We start from the raw sequence: 13,566 nt of genomic DNA on the forward strand, positions 1-13,566 counted from the left end.
AACACAGTTCTCTCTTACATCAGGGTCCCCAGCAGATTCCCCACTTACATCAGGGTCCCCAATAATGTCCCCCTTACATCAGGGTCTCCATCACAGTCCCCCCTCACATCAGAGTCCCCATTTACATAAGGGTCACCATCAGAGTACCCCCTTACATCAGAGTCCCTCCTTACATCAGACTCCCCATCAGAGTGCCCCCCCTTACATCAGGGCTTCCATCAGAGTGCCCCACTTACATCAAGGTCCCCATCAAAGTCCGCCCCCCTTACATCTGTGTCTCCAGCAGCGTCCCCTCTTACATCAGGGTCCCCATCAGTGCCCCCCTTATATCAGGGACCCCAGCAGAGTCCGCTCTTACATCAGGGTCTCCATCACAGTTCCCCCTCAAACCAGAATCCCCATTTACATCAGGGTCCCATCAGAGTTCCCTGTTACATCAGAGTTCCCTGTTACATCAGTGTCGCCATCAGAGTCCCTTCTTACATCAGGGTTCCCATCAGTGTCCCCCCTTACATCAGGGTCCCCATCAGAGTCCCCCTGTACATCTGAGTCCCCCCTTACATCAGTGTTGCCAAAAGAGTCTCCTCTTACATCACGGTCCCCATCACAGTACCCCTATACATCAGAGACCCCCCTTACATCAGTGTTCCCATCAGAGACTTCTCTTACATCAGGGTCCCCATCACAGTAGCCCTATACATCAGAATCCCCCCTTACATCAGGATTCCATCAGAGTTCCCATTTACATCCAGTTTGCCATCGGAGTCTCCCCTTGGAAGTAAGAAATGGGCATATCATAGAGATTAGGCGGGGGCTTCAAGTCATTCAGTATGAGGGCCACATTGTATATTTTATAAATATCGGCGGGACGAAAAAAAAATCAGTTTTATAAATTACAGAATACATTTTAAATGAATGAATACTTTTTATTTGGAGCTTTTTTTGTCACGGTATATCACCTTGGTATATGGTGTACATAGTGGTCACATTATAAATACTGCGATGAATCGCACCTTTTTTAGGTTTCTATCTGATAAGCTAATCTTCACAGCATTGCTCTCTAATTGTTTCCTAGACAAATAAAACGCACCTTCCTTTAACTTGTCCATTTTGTTAACACCGAGGAATAATCACGTAATATTTACCTTTGATCAGTTTCCTGGTCCTGGCGGAAAGTCGGGGGTGTCTGGTTTTTACTATAGCTGGTCTGGATTAAACACAATATAACAATTAAAAAGGAAACTATGGGCCGGATTCAGAAATGACTTACGACGGCGTATCTCCAGATACGCCGTCGTAAGTCCAAATGCGCACCGTCGTATCTATACGCGTATTCTTAAAACTAGATACGCCTGAAATTTGATAAGATACAACCGACGTAAGTCTCCCACGCCTGTCGTATCTTGGGTGCATATTTACGCTGGCCACAAGGGGCGCTTCCGTCGATTTACGCGTCAAATATGCAAATGACCTAGATACGCCGATTCACGAACATACTTGCGCCCGTCGGATTTAGCTACCCCGTTTACGTAAGGCTTACGTCCAGCGTAAAGTTACCCCTGCTATATGAGCCGCAGGTAATGCAAAGTATGGACGTCGGAACAAGCGTGTCATTTTACGTCGTTTACGTAAGTCGTACGTGAATGGGGCTGGGCGTAAGTTACGTTCACGTCGAAAGCATTGAGCCGACGTATATTAGGGAGTATTTGCGACGTGATTCTGAGCATGCGCGCGCAAGCACAGTTCGTTCGGCGCTTCATTTACATGGGGGTCATGCTTCATTACAATACAACACGCCCACTGCCTTGCTACTTTGAATTACGCGGGCTTACGCCGGCCCATTTACGTTACGCCGGCGTACATATGGGAGCAAGTGCTTTGAGAATACTGTACTTGCCTCTCTATGTTAGGTCGGCATAGCGCATATGAGATACACTACTCCCGTTTAAAGATACGCCGATGTATCTGAATCCGGACCAATGTATATATATATATATATATATGTATATACATTGTTTTCTTTAAAAATGTTTAAAAACCAAAATAATATTCATCTAACATTCTGGTTTGCCGGATGTGTTGTGGGTGCTGCAGCTAGAGAGAGCAGGGGCGGAGTCGAGTCTAGCTCTGTGTCTGAATGAACAGACAAAGCGGTGGCTCAGGAGCGAGCCTGCTTAGGTGCCCCCATAGCAAGCGGTGGCTTTGCGCGGCGTTCTAAATTTAGTAAGCTTGTTTGAAAAACACAGCCTTTTGACACATTTTTTAAGCAGTTTGTTGTCTCCCCTAGCGCAAAGGCCTCGTCCCTTGTGCACAAAAACTCAGAGTCTTTATTGCATTTTTTGAGAATGAGTTTCTTCGCATTTCAAGCAGCTAGAGAGGTCAGGGAGGGCTTACAACTCTTTTACTGTTTGTTAAGAGTATCGAAATGCTATAATACCCATAGTCTGAACATAGGTGCACTTTAATTAGTTCTTATTTTCGACAGTAAGTTAATCTTTCGAGGCAAAACGTTTTTTTTTTTTTTATATGTATTTTATTAGCACAGGAAAGAATGAGGTCACGGTTGTTGTAGCAGTCTTTTCTAGTTCCATATATTCAAGTTTTACATGAACTCAAAAACAACTTTTTATCAGGTATTGTAAATTTGAAATCTGGGAACTGAGTAACAAATATAAAATATAGCCTTTAATAATATACAGAATATGAAAAAAATTAGTATATAGCCAAAAATATTCTTATTAAACACTCTGGGGCCTAAGCAATATATTACAAATTCTTGAAATCAGTAATAAGGGTTTATCAAGAATATTTCTTGTCCACACTCCATTTGGCGTTAAATCCCGTATGGGACGGACGATAAGTCTATCCTGGTATTGACCAGGGGTCTTCAAACTTTCTAGAGAAAGAGCCTTCATAAAATGACTGGATGAAAGACGAAAGGGCCACAACACGTGAATCCTTTCAGTGCAAGGTTTATTTAAAGTGATACTAAAGCTTAATTATTTTTTTTAAATAACAAACATGTTATACTTACCTCCACTGTGTAGCTCGTTTTGCACAGAGTGGCCCCGATCGTCGTCTTCTGGGGTCCCTGAGCAGCAGCTTCTGATAACCCTTTCTGGGAAGCGCTCTCCCGAGGGGGTTACCGTGCGGGCGCGCTCCCGAGTCCTGTATTTGGCGTCCATAGACGCTGACTATCGGACTCAGCCACGCCCCCGGCCCTCGTGTCATTGGAGTTGATTGACAGCAGCGTGAGCCAATGGCTGCGCTGCTATCAATCTTTCCAATGAAGAGCCGAGAAGACAGAGTAAAGGAAGAGCGCGTTCGCAACGTGGGACTTTCCAGGGCTCAGGTAAGTAACACGGGGGGGCCAGTGATCATAAGAGGGGGGCACTCTGATGGGGAGTCTGTTGTAAGGGGGGACTCTGATGTAAAGGGGTACTCTGATGTAGGGCTGGACTGGGACAGAAATGTGGCCCTGGACTTCATCCAGACTGGCCCACTTTGACAGATCTCTCCCATGGCGGCCGGACAACCCCCCCCCCCCCCCCCCCCCCCCGCACCCTCCACTAGCCGTACTACTTTATTAGAGTAGAATGGTTGGTACTGGTACTCTTATAAGCAGTACCAGTGGGAAAGCTAGACATTATTTCACCCGGGGCAAAGAATCAGTTCGGTGCCCCCCTTATGGGACAAGATTAGGCAGAAGTGAGAAACTCCCAGGCCATAGCTGTTGAGTCAGCTGTCTGTCCCCTCCCCCCATGCTCCTCTGTCATTGTCCCTGCTCCTCTGGTCCTCCCCCTGCTTTTTTGTTCCTCCCAGGTGAGCGATGCGGGGAGGGAGAGACAGGGGAGCGGAGGGACGCAGCATTCTGCTGTCACTGAAGCCGGCCCACTGAGCCATCGGCCCACCGGGAAACTCCCTGTAGTCCCAATGGCCAGTCCATCCCTGCTCTGATGGTGACCCTAATGTAAATAGGGACTCTAATGTGAGGTGGGACTGTGATGGAGACCCTGATGTAAGGGGGGACACGATTAGGGACCCTGATGTAAGAGGGGACTCTGCTGGGGACCCTGATGTAAGGGAGGGACTATGATAGGGACCCTGATGTAAGGGAGTGACTATGATGGTGCAAGAGAGAGATCTGCTGGGGACCCTGATGTAAAGAACCTTTACAACCCCTTTAAGCATAATAGAAAGTGGGTAGCCAACGCATTTTAGCACTGATGATATTGGCAGTTTGATGGTGATGGGGTTGTAGGCTACTACACTAACGCTAGATCCGTAACATATCCTTGCCACCCCACTTTTTTATGTCCAGCACATCAATGAACCATAAAGCCCAGGAAGGGAAATTTTCAGCCTTCGAAAAGCATTGGATGCCCACTTTGGTTTTGTATTTAATAAACCTTCTACTAGACCTATTCAATTGTTGAGGCTCTATCGTCCTTCACATACCCTACATACTCTTGGCTGTAGGAATACAAACACACAGACGATGTAGACATTATTTATGGTGTTGTTCTGTAGAGCCGATGGTGAGATGGGCTCCCCTTTGGCTCATTAGGACGTTGCATTCATAGTGCCCGTGGTGTATGCCAGTGGGGGGGGCAGCAGGTGTGTTGAGACCAGAGTGCCTTTGTGGGTTTGTTTTTTTCAGCGCTGAGACGGTAGCAGTAAAATATCAGGATTTTATCTATACATACACAACAGTGAGATTGCATTTAGCCTATTGATAGCTTGGCTCCCCTTCGTCACGTTTTTGCTCCGCGTCTCTCGAAGTGTCCATTAGATGTATCGCTCACTGCTGCCGATCTAAAAGAAAAAAAAACTCCTTTCAGATTGTGATAAATATTTTCTGCGGGGGGGGGGGGGGGAGTCAAATGGATGTATATGAATGCTACCAACAGATCGTAGTGGAGTAATTTGTTTTTATTTTATACCCTACTCTTCTTCAAATAGGTCAATTGTATGGACAATTGCAGAGGCGTAACTTGAACCTTCTGGTGCAAGAAACCATGAAGGGCCTCCCCTGACCCCCAGCTGGGGCCCTTTCCACTAATCCCAGGGCCCTTTACTGCAGTCGCAGGGGCCTTTTATTACTGTCCTACAGTGGGACGTCCTTTCACATGTTCTGCAGCGGGCCCCCTCCCTCACGGTGGCGGAACACCAAGGCCCAGTCTCAAGTGCGACCTTTGTGACCCTGGTAGTTCCGCCACTGGTGTCAGTAGTTTTTTTATTTTTGTTATGTTATTTTTTTTTACCATTTGATTTATTTATTATTTTTTAGGAGCCCCTTTGGGGGGCTTTGGTGAAATATCAGGGGTCTAAGCAGACCTCTGATGTTTTACCTTTTAGACAGAGAAAGGAGATTGAGGGCATGGCCCTTTTTCTTCTTCTCTGTAGCCTCAGCTGCACAGAATGAATGGACAGGAAGAGTTCTGTACAAAGCTTCCTGCTCATTCACAAACTGAAGCATCGTAAACACAGTTTACTATGCATTAGTTATAAATGGACAGCATCTGTGATCGGCAACCGATCACTGACTCTGTCCATTTAGAAAAGGAAGGGGAAGGTAAATTACATATTTACTGGTCCCTTCCCCGCTCTCCATCCTTAAACAGGGGGGGGGGCAGAACTGGGAGGGAATGAGGGGGGGCAGGAGAGTACACAGGGGCCCAGGACCTGTTTAGGAGGGGCGGCAGAGGTAGCATATAGAGGAAATGATCCCCTCCATTTCTCTCCTGCAGCTGCTGAAAGGAGGAAAATCAAGGGCATCGGTTCCTCTATATGCCGCCCTAACCCCTTCTCCTATCCAGGTGTACAGGGGAACTGACCGGGTCCCCTAAAACATGGGGCCATGGTGTTCATTCAAAAAGTGAAGGGGTCAGTAAATGACATAATTACTGGCCCCTTCCCCCCATTCACCCTAAAACATCCCCACAGCAACAGCCGCAGGGAGAGGAGAGAAGGGAAGCCAGCAGCTGTGCAGGAGGAAGGGGGGAGGAGCTAGGGAAGTAAGGGGAATCTATGCTGCACAGAGTGATTAGGGTGTGCCTGGGCGCACTTAGCACTGTGCGCACCCCTATGGTTATAGAGGAAGGAGCAGAGTCCTTCGGCAGTGCAGAGCATTTCAGTAGAGGAGAGTTAGATAGAGGAAGGAGTGGAGAGCATTTCGGGAGAGTTGAATTTGGGGGCGAGCGATTGGCTATTGGCTTCTAATGCCCTTCCCTCTCCCATTGTAAGTAAGAGGCAGCAGGACCCCTCAGCAGGGGATTAGAAGTAACCAATATGAAGCCAGATTCAGGCACTGGCAGGGCCGTCTTAATAGCATCATGGGCCCCTGGGCAGAGTAATGCGCTGGGGCCCCTACTATCTTGCAAAATTTTACACACCTATACTTTCAAGGGATCAGGATCAGGAGGGCACAGTATAGGTTCTGGGACGCTTCCGGGGACCCGACCATATCGGGACTTTTTAGTAAAAAAACGTGACCGTCTCAGCAAATCTGGGACAGTTGGCAAGCATGATGTAATGCAAGATTATTGTGGGGTCCCCATGTACCTGGGGTAGGGTGACCACATTTCCAAACTACCATTCAGGGACACCCTCTCTTTCCAAAAATCAGCTTGTCCTGTAACAAATCACAGCACAGTGATTGGACCCAAGAGGCGGGATTTATGATTTCTCCAATCACAAGCAGGGGGGGCGGGGATTGTGCTCATCCAGGCTTTCCTGGCCAGGACAAGTACTGTCAGTGAGTAAAGCGGTGATGTGGCCAGGGCCGGATTTGCTCTCCCTGTCGCCCCAAGGCCAATGCACCCCCTCCCCGCCAACCGAACCACCCCCCCCCCAAAATCAACGGAGAATGGCAACCGGATGGCAGGGGCGGCACGGTTAGTTCAAATATTTTTTTACTTTTTTTTGTACTTTTTTATCACTTTTTTTGCTTTTATTTATTTGTAGCTTGTCCCTTACTTTTTTTTATTTTTGTATGATTTTCTTATTATTTTTCTTATTCTTTACTTTTTAATTACTTTTTAATTTTATAATTTAATTATTATTTCTTATTATTTTTTATTTTTTTTTATCAATTTCTTTTCACTTTTTTGCCATCATACAGGAGAAAACAATTCCCTGTGTGATAGCAATTGGAGGCGACAGGTTCTCTTTATTGACCCTGTCACCTCCAAAACAGGAGTCCTAGCACTGTGCTAGAACTCCTGTCACAGCTGAGATGGGAAGAGCACAGCTCTCCCCTCTCACTGTGTACATCGGCAGCAGGAACAGGAGACAGACTCGGTGGCCGGGGGGAGGACGGAGTTCCGAAGACAGAGCCAGCAGAGAGAGGTATGTGGGGTGGGGGGGGAGAGGGGAGGACGGACGGGAGCACACATCTTACAAGTGATTTCGGCGACATTGCCACAATCACTTGTTAACGAGCGAGCGGATTCCCCCATAACTTACCGCCCTTAACTGTATGTTATGGGCGTCTGGGAAATCCATGCCGCCCCTTGGCGCCCTGCCGCCCCAAGGCCTGGCCTCAGTGGCCTTGAGGGAAATCCGGGCCTGGATGTGGCGGCCTTTTTTTTGGGGCATCAGATTGGCCCAGGGGGTGGCTTTGTCAGTTTCATTCCGGGACACTGTATTGTCCTGGAATGAATGTGCCCGGGACAGACCTGCAAAATGCGGGACTGTCGCGGGGCAATCCAGGACACGTGGTCACCCTAACCTGGGGCCCCTGGGCAGTGCCCTTGTAATTAAGATGGCCCTGGGTACTGGTGCTAGCTGCTGGTAAAAATACATTGAATGCTTTTTTTAAAGGAATATACAACCACCTTAAATGTTGCTGACTTTTTTTTTTATAAATCTGCCTGTTGTTCAGCTTTAAGGATAAATCTTGCAAAGTCTGGAAGTTTGGCCGGTTGGCTGTCATCCGGATGATCCCACGCTGTTTTCTATTAGAAAACGGTGATCTGTTTTTAAAGGGCAGATTCATTTTCCCTTCCATTAAATTCCTGCTATCCTAGTTTATTCATCATACAACGAGCATAATTATGACCCACTGGAAGCATTAACAGGCCAGACACATCCCTCTCGGGGGATTATACCGAGGACCACCAACTCATTTCAAATAAGCCACCACTAGCTGCCAAAAGCTAATGGCATTTGTTCCCTTCCAACCTAAGCCAGATGTGAACCGATGACCTTTTGTTGTTTGCTTAGCAGGACGTTTGTGTCCCATAATTTCACCCTTTGCTCTGTGCCTTCAGGACGAAAATGTGGCTACTACATTCAGAATGTTAATAGTTCAATCATGTTATTTTACATCTTCCATGTCTGTTATTGGCGTGCCCAGTCAGCCGAAACGCCACGGCAATCGAGGTAATAGCAGAAAAGGTCATTAGAGAGTACCGGATGGAGGCCTCCGCACTCCCAGCAGCTCCCGCTTTATGGCAACCTTCTGGGAAGCCTACCATTCTGTTTGTTGCTTTGGAAAGATGCGAACGTGGGGCCAGATTCATGTACCTGCGCTGCGGCGTAACGTAACTCATTTACGTTACACCGCCGCAACTTTTCAGCGCAAGTGCCTGATTCACCAAGCACTTGCGTGTAAACTTACGGCGGTGTAAGGTAAAGCCGTCCGGCGCAAGCCCACCTAATTCAAATGGTGCATGTACCATTTAAATTAGGCACGCTCCCGCGCCGAACGTTCTGCGCATGCTCCGTGTGAAAATTTCCCGCCGTGCTTTCCGCGAAATTACGGCGCCCTGACGTGTTTTTTGAACGGCGACGTGCGTAACGTACTTTCGTATTCCCGGACGTCTTACGCAAAAAAAATAATAATTTGAAATTCGACGCGGGAACGACGGCCATACTTTAACATGGCTGGTCTAAATCTAAGCCATGAAATAGCAGGCTTAAGATTGCGACGGGAAAAACCGACTAGCGACGACGTAAGAGAATGCGACGAACGCGCGTACCTTCGTGGATCGCCGTAAACAGCTAATTTGCATACCCGACGCTGGAAAACGACGCAAACTCCACCCAGCGGCCGCCGGAGAGTTACACCTACGTTCCGGATCTATGCCAAAAGCGGTAGTATCTTGGTTTGAGGATTCCAAATCAAGATAGGATGCGGCAAATTTGAAAATACGCCGGCATATTTCTGCTGTGAATCTGGCCCATGGTTTTTGGATCTTCTGTCAAGTTTTTGTCTGGACGAAATTTCCCTTCCTGTTTTGTCACTAAGAAAAGAAGTAGAAAAAAAAAAAATGTGTACAGTGGAGAAAGGGTTTTTAATGTAGTCCCCGTAGGGGAGATTAATTTCCTACCATGGTGGCCTCAGGCCCGGATTTCCCACAAGGCCACTGAGGCCAGGCCTTGGGGCGGCAGGGCTCCAAGGGGCGGCAGTGGCATGGATTCCCCCAACGCCCATAATATACAGTTAAGGCCGGTAAGTTATGGGGGAATCCGCTCGCTCGTTAACAAGCGATTGCGGCGATGTCGCCAAAATCACTTGTAAAATATGTGCTCCCGTCCGTCCTCCCCTCCCCCCCACCCCACATACCTCTCTCTGCTGGCTCTGTCTTCGGGACTCCGTCCTCCCCCCGGCCACCGAGTCTGTCTCCTGTTCCTGCTGCCGATGTACACAGTGAGAGGGGAGAGCTGTGCTCTTCCCATCTCAGCTGTGACAGGAGTTCTAGCACAGTGCTAGGACTCCTGTTTTGGAGGTGACAGGGTCAATAAAGAGAACCTGTCACCTCCAATTGCTATCACACAGGGAATTGTTTTCTCCTGTATGATAGCAAAAAAGTGAAAAAAAAAATGATAAAAAAATAAATAATAAGAAATAATAATTAAATTAATAAAATAAAAAAGTCCCGGGAGCGAGGCCTGCGCCTAGTGCAGCACTGCTGTCCCCACCCACCTCGGCACCTCCTCCTTCTCTGGCACCCAGAGGCAAGCAGCAGGGACTGGTGTGATCTTCACTCTCCAGGAAGTTACTCCACTTCTTTCCTTCGATGCACGTGGCTCATGCAGAGGGAGTGACAGGAATCTGGTGGCAGGCTATGGGTGGCAAGCGGCACTGCATCTGGTGGCAAGTGGCACATTCACCTGACAAATAACCCTCCTCCAAATTCCCCATCAACATTCCCCCCCACCCCCTTCATCTTTTTTTGGGGAAGGTGATAGAGGGGGTGTGTCCCTGAATGGCAGTTTGGAAATGGGGTCACCCTACCCCTCACACGTGCCCATCATGAAGAAATCCGTCCCTTGCAGACTTGCACGAGCATCGGGAGCGTGTGGCACAATGTTGCGCATGCGCCATCTACAGGTGGTCAGAGACGACCGGAGCGTGGCGGGAGGGGGGGGGTCACCTCTCCCACTGCCGATAAAAGTGATCTTGCGGCGAATCCACCACAGAGACCACTTTTATCCCAAAGAGGACCACCCGCTGTTTCTGAAAATATCGGGGTTATGGCAGCTGTCTGCTGCTGTAACCTTGGTATTCTACATTAAAATACCGACGTACAGCTACGGCGGTTTGCTGTAAGTGGTTAAACACTGAAATTAAATTCCCGCCATTCCTAGAAAACCCTTGGGTGTTTTTTTTTCTTCCTTTTTTTTTAAAGCGATCGCCTGTGAGTGTAGATTCTGTAACGACAAGCGGGAGACACATTGCCCGTAATAATTACAGCTTTGAAATGGTGAATACAGCGCGGGACATGTATTCCCGTGAATGAAGACAGATCGAATGATGCAACTGAACTCCACTTGAGATAAGGCCTGGGACAATGCGGCACACAGTTGTTTCTGCTGGAGATTTAAAGAAATTCTTTGTGGGGTAAACTGGGTTAATAGCCAGCCGAGGTATCAGGGGAACGGCGCTTTGAGCTCCGGTGTAACTGGATTCGGGGGCCCTTTGCGCTGGGGGTCTGGCTGCAAACAAAGTGAGGAATGCTTATGAAGAGCTGGAGAAAAACGAAGAATGTAAGTGGACCTGTCACGTTCTATAAGAGCGAAAGCTGCAGAAATAAAAACGTCATGGATTGACGGCAAGGAGCCGCGTTGTAATGTGAAGAATGGAACGCCACTTCTTAAGACGAGTGGCCAACTGTCCAAAAAATGTGAGCACCGTCCAATCATTTTTTGTAAGCTTGGTGTTCTAATCTTATGTTCATTTGATGAACCCCTTAAGAACTTACATTTTGGTTGCCCCCAAAAGTCTAAGGCCCCTTTCGCAACCCTTGCGTTGCAGTCATTTTGAATGGCACCTTAACGCACTTGCAATGGATCTGGCCCATAGAGCCACATAACAATGGGAGATGAACTACCGAAAAAAAGGGTCAGGTTCGATTTTCATTGCATTGGCAGCCGATTACTCTTGGCAGCCAATATCTATTAGCATACCATTTGTTACCAAAAAAGGTCAAATCTAGCTTTAGGTGTGTTAAAGGGTGCTGCGCAGGGCTGTCTTAATGAGAGGGCACTCCTGGGCACTGCCCAGGGGCCCCAGCTGCATTTCCCCAAAGCAACTGGTCCTTGAGCCGTCCTACCTACTTGATGTGTTTACCTGCACTGTCATCATCGTTGTAGGGGCCCCAGAGCATTACTTTGCCCAGGGGCCCATGATGCTATTAAGATGGCCCTGGTGCTGAGGCGCATTGGCAGCCAATTTCAATTGGTGGCCCATTTGTTAACCATAAAAAGGGTCAGGTATGGTTTTAGGTGCGATGAGGTGCAATGACAACCCATTCCCATTGGCAGCCCATTTGTTAGCCTGAAAAAAGGGTCAAGTCTGGTTTTAGGAGTGCTAAAGGGTGCTGAAGTATATGGGGATCCCATTTCAATTGTTCGCCCATTTGTTAACCATAAAAAGGGCCAGGTCTGGTTTTAGGTGCACTGAAGTGCATTGACAGCCCATTCCTTTTGGCAGACCATTTCTTACCAAAAAAAGTTAGAACTGGTTTTAGGTGTGCTTCAGTGCAATGACAACCCATTCCATTTGGCAGCCCATTGGTTCCTGAAAAAAGGTTCAGGCCTGGTTTTAGGTGCACTGAAGTGTGCTGGCAGCCCATTCTACCAAAAAGGGTCAGGTCTGGCTTTAGGTGTGTTGAAGTGTGATGGCAACTCATTCCATTTGGCAGCCCATTTGTTAACAAAAAAGGGGTCAGGTCTGGGTTTAGGTATACTGAAGTGTGTTGGCAGCCCATTCCTATTGGCAGCCCATTTTTAGAGGCAGCCCATTCCTATTAGCAGACCATTTGTTACCAAAAAAAAGGTCAGGTCTGGCTTTAGGTGTTCTATACTGCAATGGCAACCCATTCCCTTTGGGAGCCTAATTGTTACCAAAAAAAAAGGGTCAGGTCTGGTTTTAGGTGTGATGAGGTGCAATAACAACCCATTCCCTTTGGCAGCCCATTTGTTAGCCTGAAAAAAGGGTCAAGTCTGGTTTTAGGTGGGTTAAAGGGTACTGAGGTGCATTGGCAGCCAATTTCAATTGGTGACCCATTCGTTAACCATAAAAAGGGCCAGGTCTAGTTTTAGGTGCACTGAAGTGCATTGGCAGACCTTTCCTTTTGGCAGACCATTTCTTCCCAAAAAAGTTAGAACTGGTTTTAGTTGTGCTTCAGTGCAATGACAACCCATTCCATTTGGCAGCCCATTGGTTCCTGAAAAAAGGGTTAGGTCTGGTTTTAGGTGCACTGAAGTGTGTTGGCAGCCCATTCCTATTGGCAGCCCATTCCTATTGGCAGACCATTTATTACCAAAAAAGGTCAGGTCTGGCTTTAGGTGTGCTGAAGTGCCATAGCAACTATTTTCATTTGGCAGCCCATTCCTATTGGCAGCCCATTCCTAATGGCAGCCCATTCCTATTAGCAGACCATTTGTTACCAAAAAAAGGTCAGGTCTGGCTTTAGGTGTTCTATACTGCAAAGGAAACCCATTCCCTTTGGGAGCCCAATTGTTACCAAAAAAAGGGGTCAGTTCTGGTTTTAGGTACGATGAGGTTCAATAACAACCCATTCCAATTGGCAGCCCAATTTGTTCGCCTGAAAAAAAGTGTCAAGTCCGGTTTTAGGAGTGCTAAACAGTGGTGAGGTACATTGAGATCCCATTTTAATTGGTGGCCCATTTGTTAACCATAACAAGGGCCAGGTCTGGTTGAGTTGCCTATTGGCAGACCATTTGTCACCAAAAAAGGTCAGGTCTTGTTTTAGGTGTGCTGAAGTGTGTTTGCAGCCCATTCCTATTGGCAGCCCATTCCTATTAGCAGGCCATTTGTTACCAAAAAAAAAGTCAGGTCTGGCTTTAGGTGTTCTGTAGTGCAATGGCAACCCATTCCCTTTGGGAGCCCAATTGTTACCAAAATAAGGGTCTCCTGTATCATGTCTGCAGTCTCTGACCATCTCCTACATTATGTGCTCAGTCTCTGACCATCTCTTATACCATGTCTGCAGTCTCGGACCTTCCTTTTTATCATCTCTGCAATCTCTGACCATCTCTTGTATCATGCCTGCAGTCTGACCATCTCTTGTATTATATCTGCAGTCTCTGACC

The sequence above is a fragment of the Rana temporaria genome, chromosome 10, assembly GCF_905171775.1.
Source record: "Rana temporaria chromosome 10, aRanTem1.1, whole genome shotgun sequence".
Lineage (NCBI taxonomy): Eukaryota > Metazoa > Chordata > Amphibia > Anura > Ranidae > Rana > Rana temporaria.